Source organism: Lytechinus variegatus, chromosome 13 (assembly GCF_018143015.1).
Source record: "Lytechinus variegatus isolate NC3 chromosome 13, Lvar_3.0, whole genome shotgun sequence".
In the NCBI taxonomy this organism is placed as follows: domain Eukaryota; kingdom Metazoa; phylum Echinodermata; class Echinoidea; order Temnopleuroida; family Toxopneustidae; genus Lytechinus; species Lytechinus variegatus.
Genome location: NC_054752.1, coordinates 132,072 through 150,767, shown reverse-complemented (window position 1 = coordinate 150,767; position 18,696 = coordinate 132,072). Strand labels below are relative to the sequence as shown.

General features: G+C 35.8%; 1 protein-coding gene across 2 annotated transcripts in view; it reads left to right on the top strand.

Annotated features, from left to right (window-relative positions):
- Positions 1-255: 255 nt before the first annotated feature.
- The window catches only part of LOC121426341 (probable ATP-dependent RNA helicase DDX23), an 86,680-nt gene continuing 68,239 nt past the window's right edge, over positions 256-18,696 (top strand). The window contains exon 1 of one of the 2 annotated variants that reach the window (XM_041622608.1): positions 256-399. The gene's annotated coding sequence lies outside the window, so the exon portion shown is untranslated. Of the gene's footprint in view, positions 400-18,034; positions 18,117-18,696 lie in introns of those variants that run through there. The other variant, XM_041622610.1, reaches the window with a different exon arrangement.

The following is an 18,696-nucleotide window of genomic DNA, read 5'->3' as shown; positions in this document are numbered from 1 at the left end:
TGGACCTCTCTCCCCTCTTTGTCATGTTACTTTAATCCGCAAAAACTTCCTGTTAAACGTAGTCTCCTCATAGTTACACATCAATAATGATTAAGATTAACAGGTAGAATTCGGGTAGTTGATTTGAATAATGTTAAGAAAGTCATGCTTTATTTATAACCCCATTATATCACATCCTATCCTACATCCTAATCTATATCCTAAGTAGAAATACAATTTCCCTTTTGTTTGCACCTTTTCGAAGACGCAATACTAATTTTTTCCAGTCGCTATTTTCACTCTTATTGGTCGAACGCGCGCTAAATGGTCGACGGTTTCAACGAGCGCAAAAGAGGGTTTACCGTACCGTAGGCCTAGCTGTATACAGAAACAAAGATCCAGACTACAATATTCAATACAGTAAGTGTTTTTTTTTGCGAATGCCATGGGTTTGTGCCGGGTTTAATTATTGGCAATTGTGGCCAAATCGTGGTTTTGGGAACCACTCGTAGATTTGTGTACCGGTACGCGCACTTGTGTACAAAGTGAATGGAGGTGGAAATTATTACTAGGGAACCGTGCGTGTGACTGAATAAAGCGCTGCTGTATGAAGTGAACGGTGGTTCCCAATATCACGATAATGCCCAATCCTGTATTTTAGCATTTAGGGGTCTAAATTATTTTAGGTTACTAACTTCAGGCAACAGCTCCACGACCGTTCTTCAGTAGAGGCACTGGTCAGAAAATTGGGATCGTCCCAGTTTATTACAGGGACTGTCTCAGTTTAGATAATATAAGGATTTCTTCACACAACTTCACAAGAAATCTAGGTAGGAATTTACTGCGGCAGCCCGAACACGTATGGTTGGAACTACCCCTTATCGACCACCTAATATTCTAAGCATCATATCTGCGAAAATATTCACCAATTTTACCCAGTTTTCGTCTCATTTGTGCAGAAAATTGAGCAGATCAGATTTCCATGTTTTGCTCGACGACTCCGATTCAATTCGCGTATATATCGACGAACAAGGAATGCGACGATTTTACATTTGCTCATTTGCAGCCGTATTTTGAAACCGACCACTAGCGATACACTAAGTTTACGGTCCATTCGTGTCGCGGTGGTGAAATATTTTTACTCTTTCAAATCAGTTACATGACGTCAACATGCTAAATGATCGCCTCACTACTTCCACTGTGAGCTCCGGCGCATATGATTCGACGATTGACGACGGATATTTGTTCTAAAGCCATTTCCTATCGGATTTCTTGGTTTTTCAGCGGGGATTGGGTTTAGTCAATACAATTTTGATTAATTCTACTACATTTCTACTTTTTGTTGCTTCTTTTTTTCTTGTGAAATCGATTTTTACCGTTTCTATGGACACTGCGCCTACTCTCCCGCGCGTATCGTTTGTAATACGCAATAATTTTAACGCGCGCAATGTGGTCGGTTTCAAAAGAGGTGGTCGATATGTGGTAGTCTCACCATACTGTGTTCGGGCTGCGAACAGCTTCACCCAAGCTCACCGGATCCGGACCGGATCGGCCAAAAGAGATTCGGGAATTCAGTAATTATTAGAAATATTACACAAAATTTGAATGAAGGAATCAATACATACTTACAACTTAAGCCGCAATATTCACAATCCTCAAAACGAAGAAGTAATGACCCAAAACTAGGCAAAAATGGAGGGATGTTTTTCCGATGTGCATTAAAAGTCGTTTGTACAGGAACCAATGGAGGATCGATATAGCCTTTTGACGAGGCAACGAGATAAATTTGATTTTTGTCAGCAAACAGGCGAAAAAACAAAAACAAACAATAAAAGAAAAATATACTTAAAAATAAAATAATAATTGAATATGCGTAATATGTGTGAATTTTAGTAAGTTCGCATGTTCATCAGATTTGCCAATAGCACTAAAGTCCATATAGAAAATAACTTAAGGCCCCGACAAAAGGCTATCATTCGATGCGTCGGAGAAAGATTCACATGAATATTCATGAGTCTAGTTCCGTAAATTCTTGCTTTTCCCTTTGCCTGATAACCAGTCAACATACGGCTTTGGTTTTTTCTTTGAAAGAAATAACATATTTTCTTTTGAATTATTTGTTTTTTCTTTCTTTCTCCTTCATTTTTTTTTCTTTTCTTCTGTTCTATTTTATTTTCCTTTGCCCTTTTTTTATTCTCGTTATTTTGTTCCCCTACCTTCTCTTCATTTTTGGGTCGTTTTTTTTTCTTCCTTTTTTTTTAGTTTTTGCCTTTGTTTTTCTTTTTTATTCTTCATTTTTTTCCTTCTCTTTTTTGTCTCTAATTTTCTTCTTGTCTTCTTTGTTTTCGAGAGATAATACTCATGGTGTCGTACTACAAATTTTTTATCATTATTATTATTATAGAAATCTACAGATATAGGTAAATAAACAAGCGAAGAAATAAATTAATACTTATATATTAAAGGAATATTTTCAGGGGCGTACCAGAATTTTCCGTGGGGGGGGGGGCAAATTCGTCTGCCCAAAAATTTGACAAGCAAAAAAAAGAGAAGAAATTGTCTTCAACCAGAAATAAATGATTTCGTACCAGAAAAAAAATTGACAAGCAAATAAGAAAAAAAAGTCTACAAGTTCAAAAGAGGGGGCACTTGTGGCTCGTCGGGATCAGTTGTGATTCGTCATGGGGGCAGGGGTACGTCCATTGCATGAGTTATGACTCGTCAGAGGGGGGGGCAGTCTACCCCCCCTCTTAGGTACGCTTGTGAAAATATTCGTTGATCAAAATTATTGAGTATCAGCAAATCATCTCTTTAAGATATTGATGCCCATTTTCTGGAACCCAGAAACTGAAAGGTCTGCGCTGACTTAGCCTAGAATCTAGAGGACTCCGTGATGTGAAATGATTTTAAAGACATTATCACGGAGTCCAATGCTGGCTCCCACATATTTTAATTTTGTTCTTTCTCTCTTGTTATGTTTTCCATTTTATTTATTTTGTTTACTGTGCATGCATGAATCATTCTGTCAGTTTGAATTGTATGTTGTATGTTTTAATGAGAATTTAAAATAAATAAATGAAATGAAAATATATGCAAATGTCATTATCATCCAACAATTTTCATATACTATTGATACTTATATCAATATCAATTTGTAATTTGTTTGAACGGAGATTATAAGATGATCATGAAATATGATTAAAATTCATATGTTTGTTTCTAGATTACTATGTAATCTTTCATCTTGTTGGCATTCTTTAACCCTATCTAGGCCGGGGGGGGGGCCTCCGAGGCCCCCCCCTCAACAAATTGTGCAATATTTTCGCCGCGCGAAATTTTTTGAACGCGCTGCTCGCTGACTTTTTACTTTTAAGTCTTGCGCAACAAAAATTTCTCAAAAACGTGATTTCGTGTACAAAGTCAATGCAAATTGTGTTTTCAACCAAAATTCATAAATGCATGATTATTTTTAGTTTTGCTGGTCTAAATGTAATTATTTTATGCTTTTTATGATCACAGAAGATTCCCCAACAAATTTCATTGAAAAAACAATGAAAAACAAAAGGTCAAAAAACAAAGAAATACATAAGAAATTGCAAAAAACAATATAATACATAAGAAAATGATTTGATATTGCAATTTTTTTCATTTACACTTGCTATGAACAGCTCAAAGAGTTTCTATACCACAAATTAGTAAATTTGGAGGTGTATTTAGGGAGTTAGAGGAAAAAGTATGATTTCGCATACTAATTACGCATAAATTAGCATAATCACGTAATAGCAATTCGCATGAAATAAATTACTATATGATCTTGTAGATTATGTCCCAGGCAACCCGCGTGCCAATTTTCGGCGTAATCGCGCGGTAGACGGCCGAGATCTTAGGGGGGGGGCCTGGGAGGCCCCCCCCCCGGCCATATGAACTCCCAAAATACCCCGGCCTAGATAGGGTTAAGCCTCAATCATTGAGTATATAAATCTCTGCGGGATAAGTATAGGCATGTAATTACAAAGAATTGAATTGCTCATTACATATAGGATGCATAAATTCGCCGGGAATCTTACTTATCTGATTGTTTTCTTGGCATCCAAGAGGCGCTTTTTTCGAATACGTCCCGTTCTTTATCTTAATTGTTTTGCTTATAAGAATTAATGAATAATAATGATGACACTAAATCAGCTTATCTATATTTCTACTGCAGTACCACTGAAGTATTGATGCAGAAATCAAATTTTGTGATAGATTTTGTCATAACATCCCAATAAAAGTCAGGCCTTTGTCATGAACCTTTTCCATTTTTCTATAACAAGTGCGTCGCAAGGAGGCTGTGGGGTGGCCTTCCCCATCCTAACGCCCCCCCCCCCAAAAAAAAAAGAACATGAGAAATGGTGAGAGCGAAGGGGAAAGCAGTGGCGAAAAAGATAGCTTTGCGGGATTTTCTTTCTCTATAAATATTTGCTTCCGCGCAAGTTTGCGAGGAAATCATGAAAATATAGTTTTCTCCTTTGTTTACCTTTCCCCGTTTTCCCATCTTGGCTTAATGCTATTTTGTTTCGTTGCGGCATCAAGTTTTTAAAAATAATATTTGGGAACGGAACTTGTATTAAGATTACAGGTCAAAGTAATATATTTCTTCAAATTGATCAATACCAACTTTTCCGATCCCTAGGTAAGGGCGGTAAACTATATAATAACAATGATGTCAATTACCCACAAAGGCTACTTCTTCCGCTTTTCAGCTCTTTACTAGTGAATTTATTTGGGGCCGCATGACGGCCTTATCATGAGCATGTAAAGGGGCAGTTATAAAAATTGTGAAAAAAATACAGTATTACTAAATGATGGAAGTTCATATGTCATCAATCTCCTGTCGCCTATTTTGCGCCATTAATTTGATATTTTGCATGTCACTTTTTGTTCCTAATCATACAAATACACTGTTAAAAATGATTGAAAAAACGCTGTTTACGACACGAATCACACAATTGTTTAAACAAGTATTTAAAATCTTAAACAACACAGTTTAAATTCAAAATTTGATTATCAATAATTAAATTCAAATATCAAATTATCAATAATTAAAGCTTGATTGTTTAAGAGTTTAAACACTTATTTAAAATGTTTAAACAACTACTGCGCAATTCACACAATAAATAGTGTTGTTTAAATTATTTTTTGACAGTGTAAGCACTTCATATAAATGAGCTCAATTAGGGGCGGAACCATGATTTTCAAAAGGGGGGCAAATTTTTCCAATGAAAAATTTGACGAGCAAAAAAAAACAAGAAAGATTTTCCAACCAAAATTAAGGAAATTTCGTCCAGGAAAAAAATTGCTAAGCCAAAAAACAAAATGAAAGAAATCTTTGTAACAAAAAAAAAATTATTTGGCCCGAAAAAAAATTGACAAGAAAAAAAAGGGGAGGGGGCACAGTTCGGTTTTAACACCATTTTAACATCACAAATTTTCATTATGCTTCTCAAGGGGGGAGGACGAGCCGGCTTTGCCCCCCCCCCCCCCCCCCCGGATCCAGCAGTGAGTTCGATGTTTTTAATGTGAATTTGACAAGCAAAAAAAGGTCTTCAACATAAAATTGGAGGTCGTTTCGTATCAATTTTCTTCAGAAGGGGGGAGCGATTAAAAAAACCTATGCTACTGCCATGGTGATTAGAGATTATCAAAGCAACAGAATTTTTTTTTAATCATAATTATTTATTCTTTACAATATCTTTATATTTATTTTAAAAGGAGGCAAAGTTGTTTTTAAGTATGTCCTTTCATTTAAAATCATATTCATTCCTTCCTAATTGCTATAACAAGTGAAAAAGATGAATAACATCAATAAAATCAGGATTCATATTTAAGAAAATCGTTAAGTTATTCTAAATGTAAAATTAGAATCTGTAACTATTTCTTTAATATCTCATAATCACAAAGGGAATAGTCATAATACAGACTAAAAGTTTCTACATGATCTAGATATCTCTTAATAAAATTGTAAAACACAATCATGCTATTCGTAAATTTTATTTGTTCAGTATATAAAACACACACACACCAAGATAACAGTCATGCTCCCCCTTCCCATAAACAAATCATAAAAAGAATGAAAAGGAGAAAGAAATATAAGTTTATAACAAATGACAAATAAAAAAATATATTATAAAAACACAGAATTCATATTTAAGAAAATCGTTAAGTTATTCTAAATGTAAAATTAGAATCTGTAACTATTTCTTTAATATCTCATAATCACAAAGGGAATAGTCATAATACAGACTAAAAGTTTCTACATGATCTAGATATCTCTTAATAAAATTATAAAACACAATCATGCTATTCGTAAATTTTATTTGTTCAGTATATAAAACACACACACACCAAGAGAACAGTCATGCTCCCCCCCCCCTTCCCATAAATAAATCATAAAAAGAATGAAAAGGAGAAAGAAATATAAGTTTATAACAAATGACAAATAAAAAAAACATTTATTATAAAAACACAGAATGTAACAAAATAGCAATATATATGAAATAAATTATTTTTTCATTAATACAGATTTTTTTTCAAATTAAAATGAAAAAATGGTATTGAATTGAGACGTCATCTTATGAATATTTATATACGCATGCGCAGAAACTATTTTCACGTTCTTCAAACATGGCGATCTCGCGATTGGAACAAAAGTCCGAAAATTGACGTTCTTTCGAAGGATTTATTGGAATTGTATACATCAGTTTTAATTGAAAGTTAAGCTGATTTAGGAACAGTTTGTTTAGGTAAGATTGATATTCATCGTTATATTTTTAATTCATTATTATCACCGTTTTTCTAATGCCAAACATCGCGAAGTTTTGTACTCCGGTGAGAATGCATGGAGGAACTCAGGACCCCGACACTGTCTGAAGACGTGTCGGGGTCTCCGGGGCAAGGTAGGAATGTTCATTCACCTGTCAAGTGCCGACACCAATGAAGTGTGCTAGTCAATGTAAACATATCACGTTTCATAACAAGATTATTGGAAGACGGTAAGTCACGAAAAATAGACGGTGAACTGGGGGGAATTGAGGTCACTGAATCTATTTTTAGCACTCTCAATTTCCGTAATTGCGGTCTTTGTCCCGTAGGGGGAAGTGAAAAAAAAACGTCCCCATAAACAAGGTCAAGGACAGTCTCAATTTATCAAGACATGATTTGTCTTGGTTTATGAGGATATCCTTGTTTTCTGGGACCATCCCAATTTTTGGACCAGCGCCTCTACTGTTCTTGTAGGCCTAGTTCAGTCCACACCATCATGGTCCACTCATTCAATGAACAGGTACCGGTACCTTGGCCTGGGCCTGTTGCATGACGAGATGAGCGATACGTAGGAACGCGAACGTCTAGGACCATTCTTCCAAGATAGGAAGATTGGCGACAAATCAGCGCTTTCCGTTTCACGAAGGCAACTTTTACCCCTTTCATAAACCCCATTAAAATGAATTAGGCGGCTAATAGCAGCATAATTTGGTCGTAAAATTGGAGGAGGACAAGAGTTATCCGCATTACTCTGATGCTGCTATTATCCGCATAATAGCAGCATCGGGACAAGATTTTGAGTTTATAAACGCATTTCCAAATAATGCGGATAATTGCCATGGTGCGGTCACAAGGTCACCCTTTTCCAACACAACCGCATCGGAGGGGGCGTGTCCAGTTGTCATGGCGATTATCCGCCTTTTTCAGGACGGGCGCTCGTAAAAATAATGCGGCTTATTTTCGGAGTTTATATGAACGCAATTTTTATTGAATTATCCGCATTACTCTTAGGCGGCTAATTGGAGGATAGGTTTATGAAAAGGGTATTAGTCTTCCACATAGAACTTTCCCCATAGGCACACAGTAGACAGAATCCCTGCACGCTGATTGGCTGATCGCGCGACCCTCTTCCCTTCCTCGCCCAGCGCTGTGTGTGAGAATCTTTACAACGCGCGATATGCTCACTCACGGAGCACAACACTGTGTCGGGTAAAGATGCCAGCGTGTAGATTTCGGGCGCATTTTCGGATGATATCGGCACTTCGGCAGGCAGTGTCCGAAGTCTAAAGACAAACATGTGGTTTTCATCGGGTTACGCAATGCCGAAGGCCGCTTGCATAAATTGTATTTGCGTTGAGTACAGTGCACAGCGTATCTATATTATGTACATGTATACTTGTCTGTACTGAATTCTGCGTTGCCCCTGCGATAAGAGAATTTCCTGGTAGACTGCCTTATGATTAGATGCTCGGCGCAGACTTCATACATGTATATTAATGTCCTATAAATTAACTTTGTTTTTTTAATAGAATAATCTGATGTTCAAAAAGAGTGTACTTATAGGATATTTGAACCTTGAATGAAAGGCAGTACATTTTAACTATTGGAGCATATAATTTATATTTTCTATGTGCAAACGAGAATTCATGTACTTGTGACATTTTGTCTGGAGTGTGGGAGTGCTTCTAGACTAGCATGAGCTGAGTCTACCCAGTTGTATGTCTGGACAGGTTGTGTGTCCGGACGATCAATTTTAGAAAGTCATTTGGAGAAATTTACAAGCAAAGTTTCATCAATTTTTAGTTCAAGATATTAGGAAATAGTATGGAGAACTATAGATGATTACAACCATTGAATCCATACTTTTACTGTAATGCAAAGACAAAAAATAGAATGCTTCAAAAGTATGAAGTGTCCGGACGCCTGATCCCCCCCCCCCCATGCTAGCTGCAACTACGAAAGTGAGAACGAATGTGACACGATTGCATTGTGTGTTAATTTTCTTATTCCATTTGACTCAATTGTTTGTTTATAATTCAATTATTTTTCATTAACTATTTGACTTTTTTTTGCTGGACAATATCATTATAAGAGTTTGAGCTAGTATATTCAATATCTTTGTATTATGCACTTCTACTCCAGCTAGAGTGTTTCATCAATTTTTAGACAGGATCTTAGAAATCAATTTTAGCAGAAAATATTTTTTATCTAAAATTAATTTTACAGGAGATATCAAAGTGATTGTTTCAGAAAGGTGTTTTAATTTAAGATCTAAAATAGGATTATTTAAAATTCACAATAGTCATAAAAAATATATTATCTTTATCTATATTAAAAAATCATTTCCATTGTCAATATATTGATATTGATGAAACACATGTAATAACAATGATGACTGAAATGTTTTTAACATTGTTACAGCTAGTATTATTGAACAATGCAATAAAAATATTGAGCTTATAACTTTTTGTTTATTTTGTTCATGTTCATGAAAATATTGTACTTTTGCACTTTATTGGAAAATGAAATACTCTCCCTCCCCATACCATCTCCCCCAATTCCCTCAGTCCTAAACGTGATCATCATTTAATACCAATATAGGGTTTGGGGTAGTGTCTTTTTCCTCACTTCGATGTGCTGAAAAAAAAGAAATTCCCCCCCCAAAAAAAAAAAAAAAATAAGGGGTAGACTCCGATGATCCTGGTCTAATCATGGACTCATTGTCTGGATACCAATGGTAATGTGATTTTCTTACCCATTTTGAAACATGTTGCATAATGCAATGTTTATATTAGATGACGAGAATATCTGACCTCTATATCAAAGTGCAAGAACTGTTTTATGTCATAGCTTTCAGGCTTTAACATGTCACAGCCACGGCAATTAATGGTGACATTTCATGAAATAATTGTGAACATATTTATGAAGATGTCGTCAATACCTAACAATGTAACAAGATACCATTTATGCATGGGTATGTAACCGTATGTTATCTATGGTGATTGGGAAATATACCTTGATTGGGAGGAGTACGTGATTCAATAAATTCCAATAGAAGTTCACATTCAACAGTCTGACAAGACTTCATGAATAATAATAATAATATGTGATTTGTAATGCGCCAAATCCACTCGGCAGAGTCATTCCCAAGGCGCAGTGAAAGAAGAAAGAACGAAAGAGAACAGGTACAAATATGATAGTAAAATAGATCCAGAAACAATTAAGAGTAATAAGAGGCATTGAATAGACGAGTCTTAAGGTAGAATGAAGAATATTTCTGATGGAATTGAGCAATTAATCGAAAGTTACAGTCCGATTTCAAGTTACATTTAATTGGTTTGTCTGTTTCATCTGTTCATCCCTAGACATCTACACGAGTTGATACTATTTTGATTAGAATATCGTTTCGATTAATTGTTCAATTTCAATTAACCCTTAAACAAATAGTCATCTTTATATACAACGGCATCGGTCTAATTTCTAAGAGTGCCTATTTATGAAATGATAGTTGGAATGTGAACGAGAACACTCGGCCCTAAAGCCGATGGAACGTGATTGAATTGTAGTATTGCTTGAAAATGGTGTTTCCCGAATTCCCGTCATTTGGTGAAATCCTCTTCTGTAACTTAAAAGTACACTTCTAAGGAAATTTACTGAATCACTCACTTCTCCCCACCCATGGTACAAGAAAACCAAAATTATTTTTGGTTGAAACCCTTTTCCATTTTTTTGATGTTCTTTTCTTGTTTGTCAAAATTCCCAAATCGCCCAAATTAAGATGTAAAGATTAATCAACCATCGTCGTCATCAGCAGTGACAACATTCGCTTTGAACATCCCCCCAACACTGATCTCAATTCTCAACATCCCCTCTTCATAACCCCTTTGTCTTTTGCTCAATCGCTCTTTGCGACCATCCTACCCCCCCCCCCCTTTCTCTCTCAAGCTTGTGCATTACTAGTAATACACACTGGTGCAGACTGCAGAGTAGCAACAGCAGTTCCATGAGTGTGGTATATCAAAAAGAATTAGGCCTGTCGAACTACTTCCAAACATTTAGAATCGTATTTTTAAAAAATCGTGAGGTACATGTATGCATTTTGAAAACGTTCGAGATCATGAGTGAACAAACAATAAAAATCACTGGCGGATCCGGGGCAGGGGCACAGCCGGCCCTTGCGCCCCCCCCCCCCCCACCATTGAGAGGCACAAGCAAAATTTGTAATGTAAAATGTTGTTAAAACAGAAGCGTGCCCTCCCCCCCCCCCCGAAAATGAAGACCAAAATACTCTTAAAATAGAAAATATATTTTTTATTTATTTTTTTTTTGCTTGTAAAAATTTTCCACGGGAAAACGTGCCCCCTCCTTTAAAACAAATCCTGGATCCGCTCCTGATACAAATGAAAATACTTATATTTCATGTTGAAAATGAAATAATTGGATACGAATTATAAACGTTAGCAGACAGCTAGTAATTATGAAAGTTATATTTTATCCGAAAATGAAAAATATTCAATTTATACAGAGAAGTTTTGGACTCCTTCTAATGAATGCAGATGTCCATTAATTATTTAGAAGCCTCAGAACAATTAATCTTGAGATTTCACGGACCGAGGGGCTATGGTCCTTATACCTCTGTCACATTTGCTCTACGGCGGCCATACGGCGAGTCGAAAACAGTCGTTTTAATATTGTTTTTGTACCAGCTACATTTGTGGTTTGTACATGTATAAAAAATTAAAAATGAATAGAAATGTTGTTTTCGACTCGACGTGCGGCAAATATATGACCGAGCCGAGGTACGAGTCTGTCAAAGACGTGAAAAACAATGGTTGACAGAACCAAAACACGCATTCAGAAAATTAAATCACAATATCAAAAGATGTAGAAAATATGGGGTAAATTTATTGATCAATATGTGAATAAATCTGGCTTTAAGTAACTTCGTTGAACTTTATATCGATCCATTCCAGTTTTCCATTAAAAGATATTCTACAAATTTTGACGTCTGACCTTAATTAGTGTAGGAGTCACATTTGTTCTACGCCGGTCGTACGTTGAGTCGAAAACAGTCGTTTTTGTCTCACCTGCGAAGCAAAGTGAGACTATAGGCGCCGCTTTTCCGACGGCGGCGGCGGCGTCAACATCAAATCTTAACCTGAGGTTAAGTTTTTGAAATGACATCATAACTTAGAAAGTATATGGACCTAGTTAATAAAACTTGGCCATAAGGTTAATCAAGTATTACTGAACATCCTATTAGAGTTTCATGTCACATGACCAAGGTCAAAGGTCATTTAGGGTCAATGAACTTAAACCATGTTGGAGGATTCAACATCGAAATCTTAACCTGAGGTTAAGTTTTTGAAATGTCATCATAACTTAGAAAATATATGGACCTAGTTCATGAAACTTGGACATAAGGTTAATCAAGTATCACTGAACATCCTGCATGAGTTTCACGTCACATGACCAAGGTCAAAGGTCATTTAGGGTCAATGAACTTTGGCCGAATTGGGGATATCTGTTGAATTCCCATCATAAATTTGAAAGTTTATGGATCTGATTCATGAAACTTGGACATAATAGTAATCAAGCATCACTGAAAATTTTGTGCAAGTTTCAGGTCTCATGATTAAGGTCAAAGGTCATTTAGGGTCAATGAACTTTGGCCGAATGGGGGGTATCTGTTGAATTACCATCATAACTTTGTAAGTTTATTGGTCTAGTTAAATAAACTTGGACATTAGAGTAATCAAGTATCACTGAACATCCTGTGCGCGTTTCAGGTCACATGACCAAGGTCAAAGGTCAATGAACTTTGGCCGAATTGGGTGTATCTGTTGAATTACCATCATAACTTTGAAAGTTTATGGATCTGATTCATGAAACTTGTACATGAGAGTAGTCAAGTATCACTGAACATCCTGTTCAAGTTTCAGGTCACATGATTAAGGTCAAAGGTCATGTAAGGTCAATGAACTTTGGCCATGTTGGGGTTTTTTGTTGAATAACCATCATATCTCTGTAAGTTTATTTGTCTAGTTCATAAAAAGTGGACATAAGAGTAACCATGTATCACTGAACATCTTGTGCGAGTTAGAGTAGTATTCAAAGTCAGCACTGCTGCTATATTGAACCGCGTGATGCAGGTGAGACGGCCAGAGGCATTCCACTTGTATTAATTTTCATTCAAATCATGTATAAATTATGTAGAAAAAAATTATTTCTAAACTGCCGTTTTCGACTTGCCGTAAGGCCGCCGTAAGGGAAATGTGACTGGGGTATTATAATGACATAAAAATAATATAGTTGTTGCAGTTGCAAATTGTTAAATCTTTATTACAAGAAATCATGATATAGGGGTTGGATTACACTTTACAGTTTGGCTTTAATTTAGTGTGATGATCTTCATTTTACTTATCACGATAATTTTTAGTTATAACAGTGTTTTACATGTATTCCGTGAAAGTGAATGTCCTTCCATAATTCCATGTTTTTATAATTCATACTGAACTGGAAACTCTTAGTAAAGGCAAATTTAATGCATAATAATTTATTGAATATATATATATATGTATATATATATATATATATATGTTAAGATAATTTAAACAATGCTGTATACTACCATAGTAGTTAAAACAGTTTAAACAAGTGTTTAAAATCTGAAACAACCATGCTTTATTTATTGATAATTAAATATTAGAGTTTAAACTTTGTTTATAAAGTTCTTAAACACTTGTTTAAAATGTTTAAACTAATATTCAATTCACATATTAAAGTTTTAAACAACGTTGTTTGAATTATTTTCAACAGTGAAACAACATATTAATCAGGCCTCTACAAAAATTTTTTTCGTCACTTGCCCTGTTGGGCAAGTGATGAAAAAATTTGCTTGCCCGATAGAAAAAACTGCTTGCCCAATTTTTTAAATAATACCTGTTCACTTATTAATGAATTATCAGTAACATTGTTTAATATTGTATGATTTTTAAGTATTTTTTTTCACTATGCTTAGAATCTTGGGTGTGTGTGTGTGTGTGCGCGCGTGTGTTTGTGTGGGTGTGACTGTGAGTTGAACTTTGATATAAATGAATTCAATATCTAATTTCTACTTCGCCTATTCCAGTACAATAACCTGTACTCGGCCGTGTAATAAAGGCCCACATACCCTAACTTTTCCTGAAGTTCTTTGAAAACGCAGACTTCTACGAAAATTGCATTTCTCTATGGGGGAGTCTAAATTTGGTGAGAATGTATTCATTAATAACTTAAATATACATGACAATGAAGAAATCATCAAACTTTATTGGAAGTTTTGAATAATATACCCGAAATGTAAACTCTGTCTGAAACAGAAAATCACCATCATTGTGGCCTTTACTGAGCGAATTGTCCCCCAGAGCTCTGGCAGAGAGACAGAGCTCAGACTGGCTAGCTAGTATGCGCACGTGTGTGAGCCTCCCGCCGGCCTTGTAAAATAGATGGAGCTTTGTTTGATGATTTATTGTCTGATATTTACCTCATCCCCTCAAAAAGGGAAACAAATGAATTTTAAGTTATAATTAACAAATACGGCAAGTTATTTTGGATGTTAATATAGGCCGTTTTGAAAAGCAAAGCCGAATGACATGACAACTCACCAATGCGAAGTTACTAGACTCTGTGATTTATTTCCTGTGTAGTTCTAATTATTTTATCACAGAATTGTGATATCGGAAGGTGGAAAATGTGCATTAGAAATTGCACATGGTGGTAGTCATAATGGACCCCTATACTACATTCAACTGTTTCCCGGCCATTGCGTTGATTTTTTTCATACCTGGTACCACACCGTACCATGTATGGAAATACGTGGTACAGAAAAAATAACGCAATTTCGGAATTTGAAACGGTGCTACTCCTATTTTTTAAGGCTTATTCATGATTTTGAGTGTGGATTTTGGATGATTTGTGGAAAAACGAGGTACGGTACAGAAAAAAAAGACGCAACAACCACTTGCCCGATCGGGCAATTGACTTTGAGAGATGCTTGCCCGCACGTCATTTTCACTTGCCCCGGGCAATCGGGCAAGCGGGTTTGTTGCGCCCTGTTAATTACAAATAAATCACAAGAATATTATGACAATATTTTTACAGTGCATCTTCATTGACAGAAAATGGTTTTACCCTTCTCAGCATCATTCATAATTTTTAAAGATTTTTTCTCTTCTTCAATATTAAGTAAAAATAAAGTTGAAAGATTATCTCATAAAATAAAATTGTTTCTATATCCGACGGTCTTGTTTTAGTGATCCCCAAATCCTTCACCTTCTTGAGTAGAATAATGTGATATGGGCTATTCCACGGTTACTCACTTTACATTTGGAGACACCTTGACTCATACTTGGAGCTGTAACTCCATTATTATTGATAGGAACTAAACATCTCCTTATCACAACAAAGTACACAGTCTGACTATCCTTCGTATAAAAACAAAACTTGGGAAATTCTATTATGCTCCTGGCAAATCTTTGGAATGTGTCGGTTACTCACGTTACATGATTTGGACATGCATAAAATTAAAAGTCAACATAAGTGAAAAGTCTCCTCATACAAGGCTTTTATGAAAGTTGATTATATCCATTTCAAAGAAGTGTATTAGGGAGACAAACTTTGTATATAATTAAAAAAATAAAGAACACATGGTTTTTACTTGGGGTGCAGATAATATGGTTACTCACGTTACGGTTACTCACGTTACATTTTGTCTATGTATGGTTAACAACACACATGTCATTAAAAATTCAATAATGTGTGTAAAATTCATTGCTAGGAACATCTAAAAGAAATTTTATACCAAAAAGTGGAACAATTGGAGCTTTATTAGGAAGTAGGAGGGAAAAGTATGATTTCGCTTACTAATTATGCATTAATTAGCATAATCGCTTTACCAATTTGCATGAAATAAATTACTGTATAGTATTGTAGATTATGTCCAAAACAACCTGCACACAAATTTTTGGCGTGATCGTGCGGCCAATGGCCGAGATCTCAAGGGGGGCCTGGGAGCCCCCCCCCCGGGCCATATCAACTCCCAAAATACCCCGGCCTAGATAGGGTTACAGGTAAGGGCATTCAATGTGTTGTTTAAACACTCTTTAAAGTTTGGCTAATCAAATCCAAGTCTTACTAATGCACTCTCGCATTGTGAATACTTCTACTAATATTTAATTTTTTGTGTGATTGTGTGACCACTGATATTTTGATGAACAAAGAGTCGCATCAAAGAGATGTACCCTCATTTTGCTTTTAATTAATCAAGAATAACTTCACAACTCACCATGAGACTTAAAACTTGACATCCCACAGAAAATGTTACCGAACTGAATAATTTTTACTGGTTACTCACATTACATGATGGTTACTCACGTTACAAAGTTACTCACGTTACAGTTTTTCTTCATCAATTTTATAAAAAAATTGTACTTTTTAATGATTTTGATGGTCATCACTGTGTCAAAGATTGTTTGAAGGAAGAGAATTTAAAATCCCACCAATTAACTGTGAAGAATTTTTCTCTCAGAAAACAAAGTCAGTTTTTTCGGTTACTCACGTTACATCACCTGAGCAGGTTGCAATATTTATTTTTGAATGAGTACTACAAATTTACTTGAAAAGCGGTTGTGTATTTTAAGTAATTTGACTCTTCTAAACTTCAGAAATATGTAAAGTGGTATGTTGTTGCAACAACAAAATGGTAATAAGGCATATTTCATTTTTCACTATTTTTCTTGTATTTTGGTACACAATGGAAGACACAACTTTTGACCATTTTTTTCCAAAGTATACATATGAAAATAAACTTTTTATTTCTTGTTCCTGAAACTATCATGTATGAAGGACTTAAAGTATTAAAAATTCAAGAAAATATTACATTTGAATTTTTAAGCTCATGTACACCAACCTGTGGAATTGCCCACATGAACTTGTAGCTCTCAACCTTTGTCCTTTGGGTCTTGTGAACAACAGTGTTTCAACCAGTATCAGTCAGTCATCTTCGGATTTATGCTGTAGATTATACAATGAAAATAGACCATAGTTTGAACTTTTGAGTTTGATTTATTGCTAATGTCATAATTGGTCATTCAAAGATTAATAAAAAACTAGATAAGAAAAAGAACAGAGCAGGAAAATATTTATGATTTTTGTAAAAAAAAATACTGAAGGTAACAAAATCAAAATCAATCTCCATCCATATCAATTTGGTACACTTCCGCACTTCAGTGATTGTAAATTGCATTATTTTTTTCAATTTAATTTCCACTATTTCTATAGGGTCTATAATTGTTGATGTTAAATGTCTCAACAATTCCATTGATTTTCCCTGGCCTTACCGAAAAAAAATAAAATCAGTGTCCAGTTTAGAAGTTAGATCAGTATCACATCAGTATCAAAGTTCCAACAAATAAAATGCCCAAACTTATATTCCTAAAACATAAACACTATATTCGCCCTGAACAGAGAGAGAGCTTCGATTTCAGAGGCATACAAAACAACAGCTGCAGCTGCCACTCATATTACATTCACACCCCAAGGCCGCATGGCCGAGCTCCACACACACATTCCACGGCCCTTCACGAACACCCGAGCGAAGCCCGATCACAACGCACCGCTCCCATGCTTTATATACACCAATGCGGGCTAGCACTAACACCACCGCAAAGCAGTCCACAAAATCAACATCGGTGGAGACAGTTTTCACTAAGTCGCTTTTTACCTACACATGTCGCTCACATATACTTTGCACACATTGATACACAGTAAACAACGAACAAAGTCATGCGATTTTCATCTCTCGACGGTAAATATCTTCAAAAATATGACTTACCAAATGACGAGAAGTCCGCAAAATATCATCAGATTTTCCGAGGTAATGTAGCCACACCGTACGAAGAAAATGAGATTTTGAACTCGAAATCTTGAAGGAAATATGTCGTGTTTAGTATGAGGTTGATCGGTGGTTCGCACAGAATCTTCTCGCACTACATAGGTTTTGTATTATGGGAGAATATGCAAATGAGAGCCAAAACACCCAATGAGATCACAGCTCAAGATTTGTGAATGAAACATGACGTCACGCATTACGCTGGCGATCGAACGATCGTATTGCGCATGCACGGGTTTCCTGTACAATTCTTCTTTGTGGATTGTAGAATTGTAACCCAGGGAGCGCAGGCCCGCCTAGCGGGCTGGCGCCCAGTAGCTTCCCGTGTATTTACCCATGTACCTAGCCAGGAGGCTTCTAATAGAAGTTCTAGAGAGTAAAAATCATTTAGGCCTACTAACGTAAGGTAAGCTTACTCTCATACGAAGCCAGGTCTTCCTGGTAATTGACCCACACAACGGAAGCCAAAACCTGAAACTTTCACCCCCGAGATTTCTAATTTCCTTCTAAAAGATCTAGCCCTAAATCATGTACATGTAGGCCTACATGGGATAAAACTTCATGTCCGACATTTCTACACCCTCGTTATTTTTTTTAACAAGAATTCATAAAAAAATGAGAAAAATATTTTGAAAAGACGGAAGAGATTTGCCCGATGTTTACTATGTTTCCTATTGTTCTTTGCCAACGTTACAGACGCGTGTTTTCTCATTTTTTTGATGAATTCTCGTTAAAAAAATAACAACGAGGGTGTAGAAATGTCGGACATGAAGTTTTATCCCATGTACATGAGACTGGAACCTCAAAAAATCAAAAAATTTCTCTCCTCCCCAGTCTCGATCGGCCGTTGTTTTTCATGTTGTTTAATTATCTAGAATTTATATTGAGAAAGCTTGAGGGGTCAGAGATATAGTGCCGCCCATTTCGATAGTTCAAGTTTTTTTATAAAAAAAGGAGAGGGGATTTGACGGAGGGAGAATAAAGAA